Source organism: Dermacentor silvarum, chromosome 1 (genome assembly GCF_013339745.2).
Source record: "Dermacentor silvarum isolate Dsil-2018 chromosome 1, BIME_Dsil_1.4, whole genome shotgun sequence".
Taxonomy (NCBI): domain Eukaryota; kingdom Metazoa; phylum Arthropoda; class Arachnida; order Ixodida; family Ixodidae; genus Dermacentor; species Dermacentor silvarum.
Window position 1 is genome coordinate 236,728,458 of NC_051154.1, and position 24,808 is coordinate 236,753,265.

The 24,808-nt window shown below is 46.6% G+C and overlaps 1 protein-coding gene and 1 pseudogene across 2 annotated transcripts in view; one reads left to right on the plus strand and one right to left on the minus strand.

Annotated features, from left to right (window-relative positions):
• The window catches only part of LOC119436952 (uncharacterized), a 139,372-nt gene that overhangs the window by 61,739 nt on the left and 52,825 nt on the right, over window positions 1-24,808 (plus strand). The gene's annotated exons all lie outside the window — the stretch shown is intronic.
• LOC119437868 (U2 spliceosomal RNA) lies at window positions 10,898-11,076 on the minus strand (annotated as a pseudogene).

Below are 24,808 nucleotides of genomic sequence, written 5' to 3' on the forward strand. Positions count from 1 at the left end.
ATCCCAGCTTTCGAGAGCAAGTGGTCAAGATATATCATATTAATGCTATTCACATATAAATAAGGTATCTACCTCGTTTTCGCTTAACACTCAAGCGAACGCTGGCACATATAAAAATGGCATATATTCAGCGCTTGCCAGCCTTGAGTGAACGAAAGCTTGTGGCTTTTGTAGTAGCGGTGTTTACATGAATACAACAGTGGCGCATTGCATCGCAATTACCGCACGTCGCATGCATATAAACAGCGGTAATGCGCTGGGAAGCAAATTAACGCATCGCTGACCCTTCTCTGCATTACGGGCAGTGGCAGTTACGGGCAGTGGCAGAGGATGTTTACCTAACTAGGTTACTTTCAAAGAAGTGTGGCTGATTCGTCTTTGCTATTCCACTAATGTTGTTGCAAGAGCGTTTTCTGCGAACCAGTATAAAAGACGACAACATACAAAGGACGAGAAGCCTGGCATGTGTAAGATGGACACAGAAATGCTCCCAACACACATAAAAGTTACTAGGGGTCCTTTATGCTACAACTAAGACGACTTGAAGGCGAACGCCCGAGCGCCGCTAACTCAATGACACGACGGCCACTTTTTTTTATGAGTCATCATCACTCTGAAACCACAATTTACAGACATTCTTGCAAGTCATGTTCTTTTGCAAGTCACCTTTCCTATGATTCACCAAACTCAAACCGTGACTCGTCATTTTTTTTTAGTCACTCTCACTTCGCACCTCAAATCTCACTGATAGTTTTTGAAAGTCACTCCCCCCCCCCCTTCTATAAGCCCTTGATTCACTCTTAATTCACACTTTATTCACTCTTAATTCACCCTATCACTGCTTTGTCCACCTTCATTTACTCTATCATCTAAGTTTTACTTTCATCACACTTGGTTTGCTCTATTACTACAAATTTCCAATTTTCATCACTCTTGATTCACCCTATCGTCACTTGATTCCCCCTCATTCACTCTTAATTCACTCTCATATACTCTTCATTATCCTAGCTGACTCTATCTCATCATTAGCTTTCGTTTGACTCCTATCACCCAACTAAACTCCTTTAATTCACCATCAATTCACTCTTAATTCACCTCTTTCACCTTTCTGGATACCTATTATCACTTCAGTTTACTTGCTTAATCATTCTTCTACCCTTAATCGTGGTTTCGTGTGCATAATCACCTCTTATCCTAAGAGGACCATTTCGTGTCGACGATGCGGTTTTGAAACGGCCTTGAAACGGAGACCTCACCATGAGACATATAAGGCTTTCGACTTAATAATGTACTCTCAACACGAACTTATAAGATAAGAAAAAAAAAAGCATCACACATCTTGCGTGTTATGTAAACACTACAAACTTCCTGTGTGTTCTCCTATTTGTACTTTTCTTTTTTTTTTTTTTCATTTGATGAAAAACTGCAGAGAACAAGAGAACAATTAATGAGGGAATCGCCAAACCCTTTGCTGTTTGCTGTTTGTTAATGTTAAACCACTTGCTGTTTTCGTTAGTGGGGTTTCTTTTAAGTGTACTACTAATGTCTGACAACGACGATATGTAGAGATAAGTTCATGACATGATTTGCGAGCCGCTCTCTGTGCCATTACACGTCCTATACCTGTGATGGATTTATCTTGTTTAAAAAGAACGTTTGTGTCGAAATAGAAACTATTGATTGTGCGAATTGTTTATAAATGTTACAAGAAAAATGCCGAACGTTGGGCTACCAGACAACAGAATTCCCGATTTCTACTCACTTTTACTCTGTAAAATTAACATCCGATTTTCGCCCCCGAAATTTCAAAAACGAAATATGAAACACTAAAAATAAAGGACCCTACTTATAGAAGGGTTCTGTCAATTTGTCTTACAATATCAGTGTAAGCTGCAACTTCTGCAAAACACATGATAATGCTGCCCTATAGTATATGTTTCAGAAAGTTAGCGTCAGGAGGCACACAGATGCTAATATATGACCCATGTTCATATGAGCAACATGCAGTTCACAACTTACAGAGCTATTCAGTACACCCTGTGGCATATCGCGGCTTAGCGTGTAGAAAAAAAAAAGACGCGTTTCTTTTTGACATTCCGGACGGCGTTGGTTGAGTAACAAATTTAGGGCTGTCGAACGTGCCGAAAGTCGGAGTCACCAAGTACAAAATTTTAAATCCGATATTTATGAAACTGCACTTTCCCACAATTTTCTACAGATTAACCATGAATGTTAGACACTTTTGTTTACTCTTTGCTGCCTAAATGTTCTGCAGCACTTTCAGATTGCCACTTCGAATTCTTGTTTACAGAATTGCAAAAAACTTAAGAGTCCATATTCGCGATGCAGATCGTGTTTGAACAGGTGGTGGCCTATGGTGATAGCAACCATAATCGTTTCGGACACGATTCTTTTTTTTAATTACTGAAAGTCGTGTCTTACGAAAACGTCTTGCGTCCTCATCATTATCAAAATCAGAGAGCGCGAGGAAACACTGAATCTTTAAAAAAAAGTTATGTGAACTTCACTGGTCGCTTTCAAGTTAAACTAGGCTTCTGGGGACGCGTATTTTGTGACCATCCATTTCCTTCTTTTACTCCTCATTTGTTCGGATCCATCTCGCCGAGGGCCCCATTCCAGCTGAACCAATCCTTGATTCGTGAGCGCAATATAAGCGGAAAAGAGGAGACGCAGACAGCCTGAACGCTGTATACTACAACTGAAATTTACTTAACGCAAGGCTACGCAACCGAGAACCATAAAATGCAGCATCGTTACCATAACATAGCATTAACTTGTGATGGCGCACAGCGTCTTACGTAGGGTTTAAACCAAAACGTAACAGATTAGTATTTGTCTTTGAGGCATTCAGCATCAAAAAAAAAAGAAAAAGGGTGATAACTACATTAGCACCGCGTCTAGAAGAAACGAAGTATCTCGCTCAGAGCATGACTGGCATGCATGCGCGGTAATAATTACGTGTTTTATGGCTCTTGCTTGTGTAACCGCGTGTTAGGTGAATTTCAGTTGTGTTCGAGTGCTTGTGATGTCTGTGTCTTTTTTTTTTTGCGTCTTGTTTGTATTGCAATGGTGACACGAATAGATAATCTAGCAAAAAAAAACTAGCCCATTCAGCAGCACTACTGACAGTGTGAATCAACGAGCTTGAAGAATGTAAAATAAATTGGATTGTTCTAAAATACGGACTCCCTGAGCTCCGAAGGCAATTTCGAGAGCGGGAACAGTCGAGGGTTTCGTATCCTGTGCACTCAGAAACAATAGAAACAACCCAGCCATTTCGGACGTTTACGCTACATGGAAAACGCGCAACATGCCTACATAGATGGGAGCGGCCAGCGACATCTCAGATGTCTATTTTCGACTGAATAGACGTCTATTCGTCTTTTATTAGAGCGTCAGCTGTTAAAGAGTTCTGTAAAAGTTGACTGCCGCATCCATCTTCCGTGGGCCTACTATTCATAATCCGCAGCGGCCATTTTCGAATAATTCGCACAGGCAGGAGAATACAAATGTCAGGTTGAAACTTTTCAGAACAGGAGGAGTACTTTGGCTGCAGGCTAATGTGCAACGGGAATGTCCGGCTATTGCACCGCCTCAGCGCCGCCTTTCAGCAGAGTTTAGGAAACTTAAATAAGTATGTATGTCGTTCAGTGCGTCATCGTTCAAAACCCAAATAGCGAGTATAAAGCGTGTGCGCATTGGTCTGGTCTCTTTAAATATCTCTGGTGAAATTATGGTGCAAGACGGTTATTCAATAAGAAAGTTCCAAGAAACCTGTAAGCGTAGCCGTGGGAACACGGTTGAACACTACCTTCATTGACGTCCCATTCAGGGGGCGACCAAAGGTTATGTTCGCGAACTTACCTACAAAGAATCCTCATAGGAAGAAGAGTGGGAATATCGACTTAAAGAGCTTTTCCGGTATAATGAGTAGACCTAGTGCATATACTGCCGTATTTACTCGAAAATAGGCCGAACACGAATATAAGTCAACCCCTATAAATTGAACTCACAGAGAAATTATATATATATATATATATATATATATATATAGAAAGGGTGTCCCAGCTATCACGCAGCACGATTTAAAAAAAGATGAACGGCATTACGCGAAGCAAACCTAGTGCGTATTGTTTCCAGTACAGTGGAGAAGCCGTCAGTAATCTTTTTTCGTCGCTGAGATTTAATTAGCTAATTGTGATTAATGATCTAACTCGAGTAGCACTGTCCTAGTTATCAAACTGTCAATGAGAAAATTGTAGAGCAACATGAAAAAATTGTCGCAGTTTCACCCGAAAGGCGAAGCATCAATTGCGATAGCAAATTAGTAGAGAGTTATACGGAGTAAGGATAGTAGTTTTATCAGCTGCATAAACTTAGACATGCACCAGCAACGCGCAGAACTGTTGTCGACGCCGTCGGCGTTTTGCCCTCGTTCGCACTGAACGCGCGCGGCGTTTTTATATGAATATGCATTTGGTGCCGCAGCTAAACGTCGCCTCCCTCCCTCTCGCCCTCCCGTCCCCCCACAGCCTTTCGCGTGACGGTAAAAGTCGCGTTTGCTCTCTATATATGGAAAGGAGGAAAGAGACGCTTAATTCTGCAGCCCTTCAGGGAGCACGGCGCAGAACGCGCGTTTGCTCCTCGACGTGCGTTCGCTCCCTGTGAAAGCGCGCGTCCCTCGCGCCCTTTCACTCGCACATACAGCGTCCGGAGCGCGGAGACGATTTCATCGACGTTGACGTTATACGGAACCTCACGGCGACGGCGACGCCGACGGCAGAAATCCGCTTTGGAGTGTCCATATAATTGCTATCGCAATAAAACCCTCACACAGCTTTCAGTTGCTCAGTACGTGCTACATAAAAGTGTTTTTCCGAGTGTGAAAGGAGCCCACGAATACACGCAGAATTGCCGCGTGACTGGCCGCTCGAGGCACTTTGCGTGTATTCGTGGGCTTCTTTCACGCTCGTAAAAACACTTTTATGTAGCACGTACTGAGCAACAGAAAGCTGTATGGGGAGTTTTTCATGTTGCTCTACAATTTTCTCATTGACAGTTTGATAATTAGGACAGTGCTACTCGAGTTAGATAATTAATCACATTTAGCTAATTAAATATCAGCGACGAAAAAATTACTGGCGGCTACCCACTGTACTGGAAACAATACGCACTATGTTTGCTTCGCGTAGCACCATTCCTCTTTTCTTTTTAAATCGTGCTGCGTGATAGCTGAGACACCCTGTATATTATTTGACTATAAGTCGACCTTTGTCTTTTTGGAAAAACTAAAAACATGACACGCCTTTATTTGCCGTAAGCTCAGCTACTACATCTCGCTAGTCGATGCCATAAGTGACATCCTCGTTGCAACTGCCATAGAAGTTGTCGTCGTCGGATACTTTGCAGGCCTCTTCGGCACCCCAAACGCCGTCGTCCTCGGTGCCGTTGAGTGTGTTGTATATTCATCATTTCTTAAAGTCAGTCTGAATAATCTCCAGATGGACCTGACAGCGGGTGCGACGGAGGATCTCCGTTAGCTCGGCACTTTTGCTAGGTTTGTTCACGAATATAGGTCGACGGTCTTTCGTCACGAATATAGGTTGATAGCTCGTTCTGCGTAACATTTTAGAGAAAAAAAGCTGGACTAATATTCGAATAAATGCGGTAGTTAGAGCCCAAAATATTATCTGGTGAAATACTAAAGTCCGTAATTCATGACGAAGTTGCGAAGAACCTTGAATTGCAAATCGGAATCACGCAGGCGCTCTTCAAGGTGTTCGCTTTGACCTCACGCTCATTTTGATGTATGCCTACTATTGAGACTGTATAAACGCGTCAAAGTTTTCCTTTCGTCAGCACGCTTAGCTCATGTTACCCATTGCGCAGTGCAGGACTACTCAGAAGTGCAGCTTAAGATGTGTGCAGCACGTTTTAAATGTCCTTAGCCTTGTTTGAGCTCGAACTTCTGGTGTGTTGCCGCGACGCGTGTATATTCAGACACATTGCCTCAAGAAGGTGTTATTATGCATGTAGGCGGGCACCCAAATTCTCAAGAGTGGTTGTCTTTGTGGCTACATACGGGATCTGCGATTCGCAAACGGCAATTCGCAATTTTGCAAATGGGCGCATATCGCAAGAGGCGTATCACATACTCAAGCGACATCCCATACACCACGATGAGTAACACGAGAACAAGGTGAGAGCAGGAGCCAACGTTTCGAGAAGTGGACTTGTCTTCCTCAAGGCGACATATGCTCTCCTCGGCACAATATATATAGGTAGGGTTCTTCTAAAGGGGAGAGAAGGTAAGGCGGGTGGGTGAGGTAACGAGCGAGAGTGTGTTAGCGCCGAGGGTGTAGAATTGAAAAGAAATATAATGCACTACTGATAGTTGGTAGAGGAGTTTGAGGCAGCGCCGTGTGTTAGCAGGTTGACGGGACATGGCAGGTTCCTCTTTTCATGCAAGGGGTCTGGACAAGGAAGGGGGGGGGTTCTGCTCTGCGAGAGGTCAGTGAACTATCGTTTCTGACAGGCAAAATAAAAGTAGCGGAGGAAAAATGGTGTTCAGGTGCACAACAAAAAAAAAAGGTAAAGCGGGGGGGGGGGGGGGGGGGGCGTAGATATATAGATAAAAGGACGAAAGGATTGAGTGAAAGCAAAGGGAGGTTGGAATATTATTGACAATCGAATAACAAAAAGAAAAAGAAAAAACATCCAACTAAGCAACTCAATGAAATAACTAAGTGGTGTTCACGCCTATGCTTTTCAATTTAGCATAGCGAATAGATTCTAAAGCTCCCTTTGAAACGTTCATGCCTATTGGTTGCAATGTATTGAACTTCTGAATGAGGTACGATTCTCTATATTTTCTGTCTCGCGCAGAACGAAAATTTGACTGTAGTATGTAGAGTTTAAGCTCATCAAAGTTATGACCTGATTGGTTGAAATCAGAAACTGTTTGGAATTGTTATGAAACTGTTTGGAATTGTTATTAACGGAAACTGTTAATCAAGTTTGATACCACTCTCACAGTTGTATTTGTGTCCCGACCCTGCTACAGCCTTACATATAAGGCTAGCAGTATGTATTAAATAATAAAATAAATAAATAAATGCTCGGCGACGGCTTTGGGAAGCTTTTTAGCTGTGTCCGCGCGATGTCCGTTTAGCCTGATCATTGGTTGTCCCGTTTCACCGATATATTGCTTCTTACAGAAGGAACACTCAAGCATATAAATTACATCGGAGCTAGTGCAAGTAAAGCTAGTTTTCACTTCGTGTGTATAGCCATTTGCGGTACTTTTAATTTTAAGGTCACTTTGAAGGTGCTTGCAGGTTTTGCACCTGGGGCGAGATCATGCTTTTATAACGGGGGATTGATGTTGCATGAAAAGAGGAACCTGCCATGACCCGTCAACCTGCTAACACACGGCGCTGCCTCAAACTCCTCTACCAACTATCAGTAGTGCATTATATTTCTTTTCAATTCTACACCCTCGGCGCTAACACACTCTCGCTCGTTACCTCACCCACCCGCCTTACCTTCTCTCCCCTTTAGAAGAACCCTACCTACATATACTGTGCCGAGGAGAGCATATGTCGCCTTAAAGAAGACAAGTCCACTTGTCGAAACGTTGGCTCCTGCTCTCACCTTGTTCTCGTGTTACTCATCGTCTTGAATCACCATCTCCCGCATTCCCCTTGTTTTCCCTGGATCCCATACACCAGGGAAATGCCGACGTCGATAACCGAAGGCACATGCTATGCATCCCGGTACACACTAGACTGAGCACCCCCAACGAAGCGGCTCACCGCGTTGCTCGAGGCCTCACTCACCGAGCATCATCGGAGGAAGAGCCCCCGCGGGGTACTGCAAACGTCTGGGCGTGGGAGGATCGTTTGACCAGGTTCCACGACACACTACCAGTTACAGAGACGCGTATACCCATTCCCTCACGCTAGGTTAGACATGGCGCAAGCAGTACACTCCAGGCAATTACAAACTGATTCTTACATAAACCCAAGACTCATGCACGCCATGTATCCAGACATGTACACTACAAACAGATGCACATCCTGTGGCGAGGTTGCCACACTTAATCACATATTATGGGAATGTCGGGACATAACAAACAATGCGGGCAGTGTCGACACCTCCGTCTCTTCCACCGCCAGCCTCCGCTCGCGTTGGAAAACCGCAGTGCTCAGCTCAAACCTGACAGTACAACTCTGGGCCGTCCAACGAGCCGAGGAAGCCGCTTTGAGACAACGTCTCGGAACCGCATCCGCGGCGGGTGCCCAGACCCACTAAAAATACGCCGGACTCAAATCTGATTGATTTGATAATAAAGTTTACGTTCTTCTTCTTGCTGTGTTGCGAGTCAAAGTCATGACTTTGGTCTTAGCAGAATTATAGGTTAGTTCAAGATCCTTGCACCATTTAGAAAAATAAAATAGGTCAGGCTGCAGGGTGCGACAGTCATCAACAATATGAATTTCCTTTAAAATCTTGTTGTCATCGCCATATAGAGATAAGAAAAATTTCTGAATAGGCTGAAAAAAATAAAAAATAGAGAAAGTTGTGGTCCTTAGACTGATCCTTGAAGGGTGCCGCTAGTTGCCATATACAAAGAAGACGTTTGGCCATTGGTGTTAACATAACATGATCTATGAAGAAGATAACGGCGCAATAGATTAACAACTGACAAGTCAACAACAAAGTGCGGAAGCTTGACCAGAAGCAATGAGTGGCTGACTACATCAAAAGCTTTGCTGAGGCCATAGTAAATGGTGTCAACTTGCCCACTCTGAGGTATCAGCGCGGAGATCTGCGTCATTAAGCTTGCGAGATTTGTGATAGTAGAGCAGTCATAGAGAAATCGATGCTGATTCGGAATAAATGAGTTCTTCACAGTAAAAGACAATATGTTTGAAGAGCTCGCTCAAAAATCTTAGGCGTGGCACAGTGAAGAGAAATCGGGCGATAATTCGAGACATTCGTTTTACAGCCAGACTTAATTAAGTACAGGAAAAACACGAGTAGTTTTCCAGATGTGAGAAAAAGTGGAAGTAGTCAAAGAGTCATTAAATATAGATGTCAGTACTAGGGAAAATACACTGCCGTAAGCGTTTGTATTTGCGCTGGGGATGCCATCAGGGCCACATGATAGCGAAGGCTTCAAAAGCTTAACGAATTCGCTGATGATTTTTTCATTAAACAACACAGCACTAGATGTAGGAACCTGTCGTGTGCTGTTAACTGACCCCAGCTTTGAAACCTGAAACTTTATATAAGCATGAGAAATAGGCAGCAAAACGGTCGGCGACTGCTAGGACTTTTGCTCCGTTACGGTAGAGCAGGCGAAAACACTCTCCACGTTTGCTATAGCGCTTGCAGATATACTTCCGAAATTCCGCCGGCCAGTCGGAAGCGCTCTTTTCTATAAGAAGGCAGTATATGAGTCGTGATCCCGTTTAGAGAGGTGTTTGCAGAGAGCCCGAAAAAATAGGAATTCTTCTCTCCAGTCATTCGGTACGGGACTTCTAGATTTTCGGTGCGCGCAATCTTTTTGCTTTAGGGCAGTGATATGCTCAGATGAGAAGCAGTGGGAATATTTAGAGCGTTTAGGTCTGTACTGGAGAATTAATTTGCGCATACTGCTCAAAACAGGCTCCGTAAACTGAACTACTTGGACATCAGCATTGGTTTTGTCTGTAACCAATGAACACTAGGTGGTGGTCAAGAAATCATATAACCGATCTTATCCCGACGTTTGAAAGCAAAGTGAGATGATTCGTTTGTGCCACTGGGCTGATACAAAGGCAGTGTCGGATGAAACTGGTCGGGACGCACAGGGAAATGTAAGAACAAGAGACATTTATAACTTGAGCGTTTGTCAAGCAAATGTCTAAGACGTTGTCACAGCAATTAGCGATCAAGTTAAGCTGCTGAAGAGAACGGAAGACCATAAAGTCCAACATGCTGCTTGCTCTGCATGTAATGATTGTAATTAGAATATCTAAGCAGGTTCCAATCAAACCCAGGTGTATTAAAATCGCCAAGAATGAGTTCTCTGTGTTTGCTATGGGAGTATATTACACTTTCAATAGAATAGATGACCCCATGAAACAACACAGGGAAATTATTCGGTGGTACATAGAAAGATCCAATGATAAAATTTTTCACAGCGTGCTAGGCTGACTTCTAGCCAAATCGGCTCCTGTATACGTTCTGTGTCTGCGCCGAACACATCTCAGTGAACTGTCAACAGCTATCAGTACGCCACCGCCTTTTTGTTTAGACCCACTGAAGTCGCGGTCACTGCGGAAGACGTTGTAATCTGGTCTAAAAGTGCCGAAAAGGAAATTTTACTGCATATCCAAGTTTGTAAAACAATCATAATAAGAAAAGAAGACGAAATGACATTGCAGGAAAATTCACGCGCTTTGGTGCGAATTCCACGAGCGTTATGGTAAAAGATGTTATAATTACACACCACTTTTATCCTTCAGCGTTATCTCGGAAGCGTGAACCATGCCACGGAACGGCTTGAACAGGCATCCCATTGGCCACACTGACGGGTTGTTAAGGTGCTCAAAGGCTTCATCATCGATGGCTACATGAAAAGAAGAATACGACTCATATTGCGGTCTAATTCGCCAGCAGGAGAGGGGGGAGGAGAGATTTTCATTGCCTTTAAATGATTCGTCAGCTCGGAAGAGGATCGTTCTACGGCTCAACTTAGAAATCGAAATAGCGTGTTGCTGCCGTTGAGCTACCGATAACGTTGAAGTCTTCAAGGCTCCAACCAAGGCAGGACTCTCGCTTCTTACAGCGAAGCTGTATATGGCTAGTTTCTAGCGGATTGATGTCCGTATACTACAAATCCCGAAGATAGTACAACACCGGGCCGACCCACGGTGGAGGTGAAGCAGGCTTGAAGCACTCCGCCAGACTTGCAAAAATAAGTTTAATATGTTGGGTGCAAATGCAACCCGTATCAGATATTAAGCTGATAAGAACAGATACTGTACTTTGACCCACGTCGGCCATGTCTACGTTCGCACCGTACACGTGTACGTCATCCCGCGTATTCAAACTGGTGCCTACCAATCTGAGTGTCTTCTGTCTCCTGACGTCATGCTCTACGTAGGCTCCTTTCCTCAGTTCTGCTCTGACTGTGAAATGGGTATGCCGCATGTTATACGGTCTGAAGAAGAACAGCGTGCCTACCAAGAACGCCGGCGTGAACAGAACAGGGAATGGGCGCGGCGGTGGCGGTAGGAGACCCCCGACGACGAGCGGGCCGCGGACGCCGAGCGTAAGAGTGATGCCCGCCAGGACCGCGAGGCGGAAAGAAACGCGAACCGTCCATGTGGCCCCGATCCCGCGAAGTTGGAACGCTTCACAGGAGCAACGATCAGTTAGCACATATACACCGCTTCGCTGGTCATCCACCTTCACAAAGTGGAATGGCACGGAATTTGTGTTTAGTCTCGGGGCTTTTCCAGTGGAGGAAGCGAAAGCAGGTGGGGAAAGGGAAGCTGTGCGTTGAAGTACATCAGTTGGCGTTGAGGCAGAAGTAGAAGACGTAGTAGAAGTCGAAGACCTTCCGGAGTTCACAAGCCCCTGCCCAGGTGGGCCAGTTGCATGCCGTGTTAGCTCGTCGCGCAGGCAACGAACCACTGCTCGAAGGGAGGCGAGGACTTGTGACTCTTGCTCGGCCGCCACGGGAATGATCCTTGCGAAGGCGTTCATTCTCCCGTCGCAGTTGAGAGTAGTAGGTAGTAGTAACAGCTTTATTTATCCTTTTTACAAGGAAAGGGGCAGAGGGGTAGAGGGGGGAAGGGGTCTACTCGAGGTAGTCCTCCGCTACCCTCTCAGCCCACCCCACGATGGCCTCCTGAACGTCGGGCCTTGAGCTGCGCAAGGCAGCCCCCCACTGCTCCTTACTAGTAATTAAATCATTAAGGGGAGGGGGTAATGAGTGATGAGGGCATCCCCACATTATGTGGTCGAGATTGGCCTTGGCCACTGAGCAGAAGCGGCAGGCCGGGAAAGGGTAGAGAGAAGGGTGAATGACGTGTAGAATGTGAGGGGAAGGAAACGTGCGAGTCTGTAGCTGCCGCCACAGGATCTCGCGTTTACGTGGAGAATTACGTGCCAAGGGAGGAAATGTCAGACGATCGAGTGTATAATGTGAACAGATGTCGTGGAATGTGAGAAGGCGACCTCGTGCCGAAAACGGCCTCTCGAAAGCCACGATTTGCGACTCACCTAATGCCCGCGCCCGGTCCGTTAATCCTCGGGCGCTGGCATGAGCCACCTCGTTGCCGTCGAGACCCGCGTGTGCTGGGGTCCAAATCAGGCCTACGTCTTGTGTGGGAGGGAGAGAGAGGGTTAGGGAAAGGGCTTGCCTTGACACCCTGCCCGCTCCGAAATTGCTGATGGCTGTTTTTGAGTCGCTGACAATGACGGAGGAATTTGGAATAGCGAAAGCCAGGGCTATGGCCGCCTCCTCCGCCTCCTCCGGAGAAGAAGCATAGACAGAGGCGGCCGTAGCTAACTGGCCGTGCGAATTTATTACTGAGAGGGCATATTTGGAGCCAGTGCTATATTCGGCGGCGTCGACATAGAGCACGTCGGTTGAATTGGAGAATTTTCTGTGTAGGGCCTTGGCCCTTTGCCTCCTGCGTGGGATGTGATGTATAGGGTGCATGTTTTTAGGGAGTGGTGCAATGTGTAAATTCGCGTGTATGTGATGTGGAATGGTGTGTTTGGGGTGAGTGAGAGATTGTGGAGAAATGCCTAAGAAGTTGAGAATGTGTCGTCCGGTTTTCGATTTGGAAAGGCGGGTTTGTTGGGAGGTGAGATGGGCTTCCACGAGCTCGTCGAGGGTGTTGAAGCTACCGGTCTGAATGAGCCATTCTGTGGACGTGCGTAGTGGGAGGCCTAGGGCGAACTTATAGATTTTACGAAGGAGGGTGTTGACCTGGTCAGTCTCCTTTCTGAGAAGGTGTAAGTATTGGAGTGTGTAAGTTACCTTTGTGATGACAAAGGCGTGTATTAGTCGGAGAAGATCATTTTCCCGCAGACCGCCGTGTTGGTTGGACACGCGGCCGAGCAGTCTGAGAGTGTTGTCGACGGTGGATTTTAGTGTCTGGAGGGTGTGCGTGTTGTGTCGATTGCTCTGAATATGCAGACCGAGAACCCTGAGCTTGTCTACCCTAGGGACATGTTTGTGGCCGAGGAGGATGTGGATGTCGGGAGTGTGTCTACGGTTGCCGGTGTGGGCAGGAAGGAGAAGGATTTCAGATTTCTCGGAGGAACAGACGAGACCCATGCGTCCCGCAATGGCCTCCACCTTATCGGCGGCGGCCTGCAGGACGTCTTGAATCTCACCGTCTGAGCCACCTGTGACCCAGAGGGTGATGTCATCCGCGTATAGGGAGAAGTTCAGCCCTGGGATGGTCTTAAGTGAGCGTACAAGGTGGAGCATGGCGAAATTGAAGAGCAGGGGAGATAGCACGGACCCCTGGGGCGTGCCAAAGCTCCCAAGGTGATAGGTAGGGGATTGCTCCGAGCCAACAAATATTGTCGCGGTGCGGTTGGAGAGGAATGCGGCAATGTAATGGTGGATCCTTTCGCCTACCCCCAGAAGGTTTAGCTCCCGAAGTATGACGCAATGATCCACATTATTAAAAGCGCCGTGAAGGTCAAGACCCAGAATTGCTTGTGTGTCGTGAGTAGGGTTGGGTGTCAAGATGTCGTGCTTCAAGCGAAGCATAACGTCCTGGCACGACAGGGAGCGGCGGAATCGCGCCATCTCTAGTGGAAAGAGGTTGTTGTGCTCAATATATTTATTGAGGCGGTTGAGGATAATGTGTTCGAATGTTCTGCCAATGCATGAGGTGAGTGAGATTGGTCTGAGGTTTGACGTGTTTACGGGTTTGTGGGGTTTGGGAATAAAGATGACTTTGGCATCCTTCCACGAGGATGGAAGGGTGCCAGTGTCGAAGCAGTGGTTGAAGTAAGTTGTGAGTGCCTTGACAGAATTGTCGTCCGGGTTGCGGATAATTTTGTTATTAATCTGGTCGGGTCCAGGAGCGGAGGTCGTGCGGAGGTTAGCCATCGCGTAGCGCACCTCGGCTTCTGTGATCGGTGTAGTAAGGTCCGGATTAGGTATGCCGATGTAGTGGGGAATTGAGAAACGACGTGCGGGGGGAAGGTGTTTTTCTCGAAGCTCAGCAAAGAGTCCCTTTAGGTTGTCTTTAGTGAGCGTGTAAGAGTTTGCTTGTGTGATGGTTGTGGTGTGTCCGTGAGGTGGTGGGATCTATGAGGTGTAATAGTTGCCACGTCCGCTTACTACCAAGCTGACCGTGCATGCTGTCACATATTTGGCCCCACTGTTGGTTAGTCAGCTGGGTGGCATATGTTTGAATTTGGAGATCGAGCTGAGCAATTCTAAATCTCAACCTTCGATTGTGGCGGCGATTTTTCCAGCGTTTCATGAGAGATGCCTTGGCTTCCCACATGTGTAGCAGCATGGCATCGACTGTGGGGAGCGGTGTGTCAAGAGGGAGGGTTGTGGTGTGTGCCTGTGTATCGGCGTGGAGTTGTTGGACCCATTCCGTGGTGTCGGCAATGTCAGCAGGGGCGGACATTTGCCTTGCATCGCGGAACTGGTACCGTTTAGTGAGATTGAGGGGCTTTGGTGCGAGGGGTTTGTGGCGGACGCGGAGGTTGTTTGGATGATGTAATGATCGCTGCCGAGGTTGATTTGTAAGTTAGTCCAGTTGGCGTGCCGGATTCTGTGCGTGAATGTTAGGTCGGGGGAGGTATCCCTGGAAACGCTGTTACCAAGTCGTGTGGGTATGTCAGTGTCGTTATGGAGTGTAAGGCGGTGGTTCTGTATGTGTGCCCAGAGGGCTCTGCCCTTTGGTGTACTGCTGGAGTGACCCCATAATTGGTTAGGGGCATTAAAGTCTCCTAGAATTAGGAGGGGCTGTTACGTGCAGCATAGAGGGCATGAGCGAATAGTCTGTCGAATTTGTGATGTTTGTCTTTAGGGCGACTGTAAACGTTCAGAATGTATAACGCCGGAGTGCGAATTTTGCGAGGAAGAATTTCGATAAAGTCGTGCTCTATGTCAATGTCTTCGAATTTAGAGTGGGTGGCGGTTAGGTGTTTAAGTATGAGTACGGCTGCATCAGGTTTGGTGGTGCATTTTGCTTGCATGATATTGTAACTAGGGAATCGCACAGTTCCGTGGGTTTCCTGTAAGGCGATGACGGCAGGTGGATTGTTGCAGCTGGCAATGTACTGCTGAATGCTGGCTTTCTTACGGCCAAACCCCCTGCAGTTCCATTGCCAGACTACGAGTTCCGAGCGGGCAGGACTACTCGCCATCACTCGGGAGCGCGGGTGGGGAGTTAGTTGGGGGTGGAGTGATGGCTTGGGTGAGAGTGGCTAGTTGTGCCATGACGGACTCAGGAAAGCGGTCGAGTTTGTCATTAAGGGCGACAAATTGCGCGGTGCAGCTTTGTTGGAAGGTCATGAAGTCTTGTAGTTGGTGGGCTTTGGTTTCAAGAGTGGTTATTCTATCGTTAAACCCAAGGAGGGTATCGTCTAGGCGATCTTCCGTGCGCGGCGTATCGGGGGTTTTGCGTTTGTTGGGGGGAGCGGTTGTCGTAGGTGGCTGAGATTCAGGAGCAACATCCATGGGAGAGGGCGGTTCGTTGGATGTAGTGGAAGGTGGTGGGAGTGATGGTGTGAGAGGTTGCGTTGATGGGAGAGTATAAGGTTGGGAGGGGGAGGGTGGCTGGGTGGACTGAAGCGCCAGTTTTAGCTGGCGAATCCCCTCCTTGAGAGTGGCGTTCTCTCGAAGGAGAGATGTTTCGAGATTGGAGGGCTGAGATGGCGAGGAGCAGGTGGAGGCTACCCTCGCCCAGCTTACCTGGGGTGGGGGTGTTGCTTGCTTTGAGGGAGGCGGCAGCGGTGTTGGTAGGGCGGGCCAGGCTTCGCCCTCGGAGGTAGAGTGTGGCCCTGGGGTCTTGCTGCTGGTCCTGGCGCGTGCTTGGGCAAGATCTATGGCCGGGAATGAGGGTGCTTGTTGGCTCCTTGCCTTGGAGGGGGCTTGTAGCGCTGCTTGCACAGCTGGGAGCCCGTAGGGTGTGCACCGTTACAGACGATGCACACCGGTTTGCAGTCGTGGTCCATGGAGGGGTCGAGTGCACCACAATTCGGGCAGCGTGTGTCTGTGGAGAACGAGCACACGTCCTGGCGATGGCCGACTTTGCGGCAGCGAGTGCAAGCCTCGATCTTCTGCCGGTAAGGGATACAGCGGAGGGCACAACCCTCGTAGTTAATGTAGTAGGGGACGCGCTTCCCTTGGAAGGTAATCAGGATGGACTCGGTGTTGCCCAATCGCCTGGCGGATCCTACTGTGAGGTCAGCATTGTAGCTGATGAGGGTGGGGAGGATGCCTTGCTCGGGTGGGTCGATAGGTAGGAGGATGACGCCGCAACAGGTGTCCGAGGGGTCAGCTACGTGGGTGGCCACCTCGTAGGTGGTTCCGTTGAAGTTGATGATGCGGATGGTATTGTAGAAGTCGGCCGGGTCCATATTCGGAGTGCTCACCAGGATGGTATTGCTGATTTCGTTGACGCTAAGTTGGTCTTGAGCAGTGTGCTCTTTGATTGGTAGGCCGGCCGCCTTGAGGATGATCTGGCGTAGGACGCAGGAGTGAATTTTGCTGCAGTCGAGACCGCCCCGGATCCTGACAACGATTTTGTAGTCGTTGGCAGGCAATGGTGGAGGTTTCGGTGCTTTCTTGGATGGATGCGGCGGTGATGCTGCTGATATGGTAGGTGGCGAGAGCTGTTGATAACGACGGGCGATGTTGGTGTGCAGCTCACGCCAGCTATGCGCGCCGCCGACGCCAGCTGCGTCTCGCTCCGATCCTCCGTTCATGCCGGAGAGCTAGGCTCGTTGAGAATTTTCTTCGTTCAGGAACGAGATTCCCTGTAGCACGTTGAGGAGGAGGCGACGCAGACCAGCCATGTCGCTTCCAAGGTCACTCAGTGGGGCACAAGAGGAGAAAGGAGAACTGGTTGGGAACTGTAAAGCAGAGCCGAAAACGCAGCCGGGGTCGTTGTCACTAGGCTTAAGAGACTTCAAAAGCTCCAGTTCATCGCCCGGCCAGGTTGCACACTTCGCACGTACGCGTTTTTCACAGCTTTCAGAGCGTAGAAACTGGGCCGGTATTTTGTAGCGATGCGTTATGCTTTATTCTATGCTGGTCTTATCATCCACCGCTCACGGCCGGCTGATCCCGTTGATAACGTGAGCGGACCGTCGCTCTGAATACTGACCAAGCGCGAAAAGCGCAAAACGGCATTAGCATCGGAAAGGCATCGCTACAAAGTATACCGGCCCTGCTGTTAACCAAAAAAAGGGCACGCGCATAGCACGCATGCATCCTTACTTGGCGCCATGTTGCGGGATATTATTATTATTATTATTATTATTATTATTATTATTATTATTATTATTATTATTATTATTATTATTATTATTATTATTATTAAGATTGTGAAATCTACTTACTGTTATGTATGCTAACTTTGAAATGTTTATGGTGTTACTTGTTCTTATCCTCACATTTATGTAAATTTGCCTGTGTACTTGCATAACTCTTAGCAAGAACGTGTTGCGCTGATGTATCTCACTTGATCATTTCTTCTCTGTATAACATGATCGTTGACCGGTTACCGGCACCACGTCGGGCAGGTATTTAGTCCCAGGCTACTACTATTTAGTCCCAGGGCAGGTATTTAGTCCCAGGCTACTAAGAAGTTCTTGTCTGATATAAATGTTGAATGGAAATGAAAAAAAAATACGTTAATGTTATTATTCCTTCCATTTTCAAAGAGAGGTACAGGTCTCTTATGTTTGCTCGATATCCACCAGGGCGGCCGCCTGTTCAGCGCGTATTGTGATTGTGCTCCAGGCGACTCCTTCTGCAGCAGCACTCGCATTTTTCCCGACCTAGCGCCTCTGCCACCGCATACCGCGACAGCCGGTGCACCAGCCGGAGGGGCGGTGGAGAAAAAAAAAGAAAATACAAAAAACAGGAAATACAAGAATGCAGAGAATGCGATTTAGTTAAGGAAAATCCTTTTTTATATAAGGTTTCATAGAAGAACGAACTGTTTTTTCCCTTTCTTTTTAATATGTCTATATAACGTCAAAAAGACGGCGTTAATCATATGACGGTCAGAAGGGCGACAGTGCTTTCGGGAGCGAAGACGTGTTTCATCCTATAGTGCCTATAAGGCGCATTTTTTTTTTTTTAACGCGATAGCGTTTAAGGCCCCGTGTCGCAGAAAATCCGGCGTCGGCAACCGGCGTGTGATCGCGGGTGGCGGAGAAAAACATCCAACCACATCGACCGCGCATGCCCTCCACGTGGTGCAAGGTTTTGGTGAACAATTGAATTTCTCACAGTGAAATCCGTCAGAAAAATTGTAAAGTACGACTTTATCATTCGACGTAGGATTCGCTTTTGATATTAATTTAAATGTACGAGAAAACCTAATTCTGCTACGAGGAAACAAACATTTCTACCAGACCTCCGCGCATCGGGACAATAGCAAACAATTAATAACATAATAGAAAAGGTGCTAGGGCCTTCCAATTTTTATATAAAACCACTTGTATTGCCGCCTGAAAAACTGCTTTCCAGCAATGCATTTCAGTTTAAAAGTGAAGCCGACTTTAAAGGGATCGGTGTAAGCTTGGTCTTTGTAAGCTGTCTTTCCCACGTTCAGGGTTGCAGTGAATGAAGCCTACTTGCCGTATGCGAACGATGCGATGCGAACGGGTCCCGATAACGCTATCGCGTTCTACTCTTAAAGGCGAAGCCTTAAGCGCCATCCAATTTTTTTGCCCCAGTTTCTTCTCTTTTTTAACGCGTTAGCGTGAAGGGCTCCGTGTCTCAGAAAATCCGGCGTCGGCAACCTGCGTGCGATGTTGGCGGGTGACGGAGAAAATCATCCCCAACAACGCAGGCCCTCCGAATATATTTAGGTATGCCACACCATTTTATCATTAATGTTGCTCATACCTTGTCTTACATTCTTGGCAAAGCTATTCCCCGGAATTTTGAGAATGACAATCCACAAACAAATGTCATGAAACAAAACACCCACAGCGCATGCCTTTTATATTAAATATTATCAGACTGAAATATTAAAAGTATGAAACAAAAACGGAAACCTGAAAATTATGCAATTTTTTGGCGCGGCTATGCAATATCTCCGGGATTGCCCCACGCAAGAGGCCGCGTTTCTACGAGAAAGCTCGCCGCCTTCATGACTAGCGTTTCCCGGTAACCATTACGGTTGCTTAAGCTGCAGTTGTCGGGAAGCGTGAGAAGCAGTCAGGGATCTTTGAATGCTAACGCGTTCCACTTTTAAAAGCGAAGCTTAAGCGTCCTCCAATTTTTTTTTCTTTCTAACTCTTTCGCGTGCTTTGCTTCACCGGAAACTGCGGCCGCCGTACATTTTGTAACAATAGGAAGGAACTAAGCGTTTCTGATTTTTTGTAATTACCCGCGGAACGTAATCATGAAATAAAGGCATATGTGAATACCTCGAACAGCCGAATCCAGCCATCGTTTGCATTTGTTGATTACATGTTTTTCTTGAGTAAGCAACAGTTTTTGGCAACGTAAACTTTCTACCGCGGATACGTAACTTTCTCAAGAGTGCTTCAGTGTTAACTACTAACGGCGCGTCGTTGGGGCTGGTTGTTGCTTACGGGATTCTCTGCGCCGCTATACCTTCCTGCCACTCCCCCCCCCCCCCCCCCCCCCTAAAAGTTGCTTATTCTCATTTGCCAGACATATTTTATTCGTTCATTTTATTCGACAGGGTGTTCGCATACAGCAAGTGCAGTTATGATTATACACGGCATTTCAGCAAAGATGTTAAATGGCTCTTAACGACAGTGCGGTGTAAATAACGGGTGATTGTGTCGGCAGCACGTTCGTTCGTGAGAACGGCCGTCATTGATTGTGTGGTATACATTTTAATTAACTGAAATGTCTAACTAGCTGTTCCTTAATGACTGTAGCACGGGTGCTGTACTGTCGGAATGGAAATTGGCGTGTGATCGAGGTGTGTCCGTTTACAAGGAATACCGATACCACGTTCGATGTATTTATCGTTCTAAAATGCTTGCGAAGAGAATACATTGGCGTACCACGCATTGCGGAAGAAGTTCTATGGGGAGCATCAGTGCATTTTGTATCAGAGCTTTGGGGAACAAATATTTGCAAACTGTGGCTGGGGCGCTATGACGTAAAGCTATTCCAAATGTTCCTATTCCATTTCTGCAATCAGCCCTCCACGACTCGTAAAAAGTTTTTGGGGCCACCTCCACTTCACCTGTCTCTCACGAGACGCCACGAAAACCGCGAGAATTGCCCATCTGCTATGACGTGTGCACACTGATTAGGCATGATTAGACTGATCAAAAGAAAAATGATCATTTCCCATTCTACGCCTTTTTCGCCATTAGCCCTCCGGCACTGGTAAAAAACTTTCGGACTGCACTCACAACGCCTATCTGTCACGCTACGTCACAAATCCGCAAGAAGTCAGCACGTAAAACGGACGTGTACGCATTAAAGATGCATTAATATGCCGAACAAAACTGACATTTTTTCATCGGAATAGATGAAGACTGTCCCGTTCCGGGAAGAACAGAAGATCACTGCCCGCCGATCACTCTGGCACTAGCTACTCGGACCTGCCTGAGAGAGTGGATTTATTTGAGTATAATAAACATTTTTCCGTGGCAGTACAGCGTTGTCGAGCCCTTTCAACACGTATACGACATCGTTCTGCCAACTCTTCTTCGATGAGGTTCCGCTTTAGGCGCCGTCGCACGCTAGCCACGTCTTTCGACAAGCCACCGCAAGCTAAGTAATGGGAAGCGGGCCAATCGCAGACGCCGGCACTGCCCTCCTCATCCGGTTTTCTACTTTCACTGCGCTGGCTGGGCCCCACCAAATTCCTTTCTAACTTCTGCGCATTCCTCGCCTCTTGTCGGCCAATTAGATAAGAAGAGCCTGTCAAGGTATGCAATCCTATTCGCTTTGAAAGCAAACAAAAGCGATCTCCTGTGAACAAGGATAGTGATTGATTGGGCTGTTCAAATAACGCTGCGGGGTCACCGCCAGGGGTTTGTGTAAGATCTCTTTGTACTATCTTCAGAAATTTCTTATTCTCTTCTCTGAAACATCTTGTATTTGTAGCACCCCCCTTTTTAGTTTACACAAATCCAGTAACAGGGCGTTCTGAAAAAGCCCCAATGCAAACCCATTAGTCTAACAGTGAGACATTTTATTTATTATTTATTCAATTTTATGTTCCTCATCGCCCTAAGGCTTGTTTGAAGGGAAAGTGGACACCAATACACGTATTGTCAAGTTCCTTCAAGTTCTTTCCATCAAGAATAGCAGCAGTCACGCCGGGTCAGTGCTTCTATTTTTTTTATTAAAAAAAAAAGGGGGGGGGGGGGGGGCTGAACAAGTGTAGGGGCACGGTATGGCAGCACTGCAACCTTAAGTTTAAGAGCGTTTGGAGGGAACATGTTCGATGCCTAAACAAGAAACTTTTTTTTCGTGATTCTGGGGCTGAATTCAGAAAGCTATATTTTATTGAACTTACAACAACTGAAATAGATTTAGTCGTCCTATAATGGCGACGATTCGCTCCTTCTTGCATAGCAGTAGTAGCAATATATACCAAAAAAAATTCAGAGCCTTTCGACTACTGTGAAGATGGAAACCAGCGAAGCTGTGACTATGGTGGGTCTGCTGTAGTGAATATTGCTATAGTGAATTTATATATTATCATTATTGACTATATTGAGCGTCTTCGGCATGTTCGTCAAAGAGCAAGGACACCGGCGTCTTGTTTTCGCCGGGAACGATGGCCATGTAGTGCGTTTGCTGCGCCAAGTCCGCCCGAGATGCGCTCTGCATCGCGGGCCCCATCTTCTGCCGAGGCATTATCGCGACGCCGACGAGAATCTATCCCGCTCCTGCTCTTCGGCGGCTCACACCCACATATCCAACGCGGGTATGAGCCACACGTGATTTCTTTCTTACCCTTCCATCTTTCTTTCTCTCGCTCTTTCTTTCTTTATTTCCTCCTTTCCTTCCTTCCTTCTTTTTTTTTTGTCCCAGGCTCATACCCGCATATCCAATGCGGACATGCGCCACACGGGATATTATTATCGTTGATCATGATATAACTGACGAGCATGGGATGTTATTGATGTCATGACCTGTCAGTCATGTTAGTCATACATTCGTACCCTTACATGCAAATTTTGGTATATACCAAGTGAACGAGACGCCGCAAAATTGTTGCCTACTTCCGGTGTACACGGACGCGATTTCCTGGAACCTAGCCTATAACAGCTTCGCCGCAATATATATGCAGTAAGAAAAGAAACAGCGCCCTAGGGCCAAAAATTCACGACACACAGTCCTGTACACACACAAACATATAGATATAAAAGGCAAAGGCAAGTCGCACCACACTGAGTTCGTACACGTACGCGTATGCTGAGTCACACATACACACACGAGGTCCGATGCTGTTTGCGATCAGCAGGTAAACAGGCGAACGGATGAGGAATACACACTGACGAACTAACGCGCGCACATATCTATGACAGTCAAAAGTGAGCTTCAGCACAGCATACAAAAGAGTATGACACATAATATACAAGCGCTCACAAATACAGATAATAGAAGCAGGTTGTAGTTACCATTGTAGTTACTATTCAGTGCGGCACCTAGTACTCGTTAGTAAAGTCCCTACATTTCCTGCTCTTTTTTAAGTAGCGACATCTACTCCGTCGGCCGCCATAATATTCCTAGATAGCATGCGACCGTCAACGACCGCCGCTATCTACGCTGCTCGCAGCAGCGTGCAAGAGAATGCGGGTAACAGCGTTAGAAAGAACATGGCTGCTGGAATGAGCGCCGCCCAATGAGATTCGTCGGCGGTACTTCAAAGCTCGTCGCTACTTAAAGAAAGCAAAAAAATATCTAGGGACGTTACTCGTTAGGGTTACCTGAGTCCTCGAAAAAAAAAAAGACCGAGTGCGTTGAATGCTTTTCGCTGTGTTATTTTCGATGGCCAAGGGCCCAGTAATTGTGCGAGTGAGAAATGTCGATGAATGTCAATGAAGAATAGCTCTTGTTCTGGCTGCCGTCTATGCGCCGCGTGTCTGGGGCATTCGAGGATTACATGGCCAACTTCCTCACCGTAAGACAAGTTAGTGGCACGCTGGATGATGTGAAGCACGCTAGATCTCGGGCGTAATTCGCAAAGCTTTAGTGTTCGTAAATGGTCCTTTACAATTGGCTGGCCGTCCTCGCTAATACTATGTCCAGCATCTGGATTGGCTAGCAATTTTATCTAACAAACAATTCTACCGCAAGAACTTTTTTGTGAATACGGGCCCTAAGGTGCAAACACCTACCGCCAGGTTACAAGGCCAGCACTGCTTGTTTTGCTTCTACCTCTAGCACCCGATATCTTTCAATCTCTTGCCCCGGTTTCTTCAAAACCGTTTCAGCCTGCTAAAGGCAACGTTTACACGGCTGACCCATTCCTGGCCCCTTAAGCAATTGGCCTCTAGGCTCCGCGGTGTGCGATGGTGACGTTACTCGCTCGTATTTTTCCAGAGGCGAGAGAAGGCCGTCTGTGAGCTATGCAAACGAGGTTTGCAGCTGCTGCTCTGAGAAACACAAGGGCACGTACCTAGTTTCGCACTCGCACCATGCCAAAGTTCCTACGAGTTTCCTTTTTCTCGCTTGTTATATTTATCAAAAGGGTCAGTGCATTTGTATAGCCTTGATGAAAATGCTGAGTTGACCAGGTCTAGAAACGACCAGTAAAAGAAAGTGTGGAAATTAGGCAGAGGGGAATAAACTGGTCGTGACTGCGTTCTTGTCTATATTTGTGTGCTATGTGTTGTGCCTCTTTTCTGCTTTTTACATTTTATTTTACTTAAGCAGTCAGGGCAGTAGCTGGTCAGTTCTTAATATCTCTCTACCATGTTTGTATGCATTAATAGCAAGAGTAATAATGAAACCAATTGACAATATTTCAGCACTATATCAGTCAACAAACACTTGTGTCCTTTCTCAAACCATGGCACTACCGCTCGGAGAACACATAAAATCCGGAACAGTTGTTCTGATAAAAAACGATGCCAGCTGGACACTTTGGGAAAGGTGGCATTGTTCATAAAAGAAAAAAGAAAAAAAAAACAAGAGAAAAGGAGGCTTACAGAAGCAACATGACTCAGCAGCCCAGCACTGCATTCCTGTTTTTTTTTTTAATATCGACAGCAAAGATATTGTGCGTAATATATCTAGAAATGCCAGTCATGATAAATGCGCACACGTAAAAGATGTGAAGGCAGCCCACAGTGGCATCTCTTCGAACAAGAAATCAACGGGAAAGAATAAAGTTGGATGGTGCTCTGCGGATTGTTCGGACTTCAACCCATGGTCAAGCCTACCGCGAAGTTGAAACAAAAAAAAAAAAAAGACAGCAGACTTCAGCGATTCCTTCGGCTCTGTAGTTCATTTACTCTTCTCTAGTTCTTCTGTAGTTCCTCTGTACTCCTCTGTAGTTTATTTACTCTTCAGCTCTGTAGTTCATTCTCTCACTATGAAGACCACTATGTT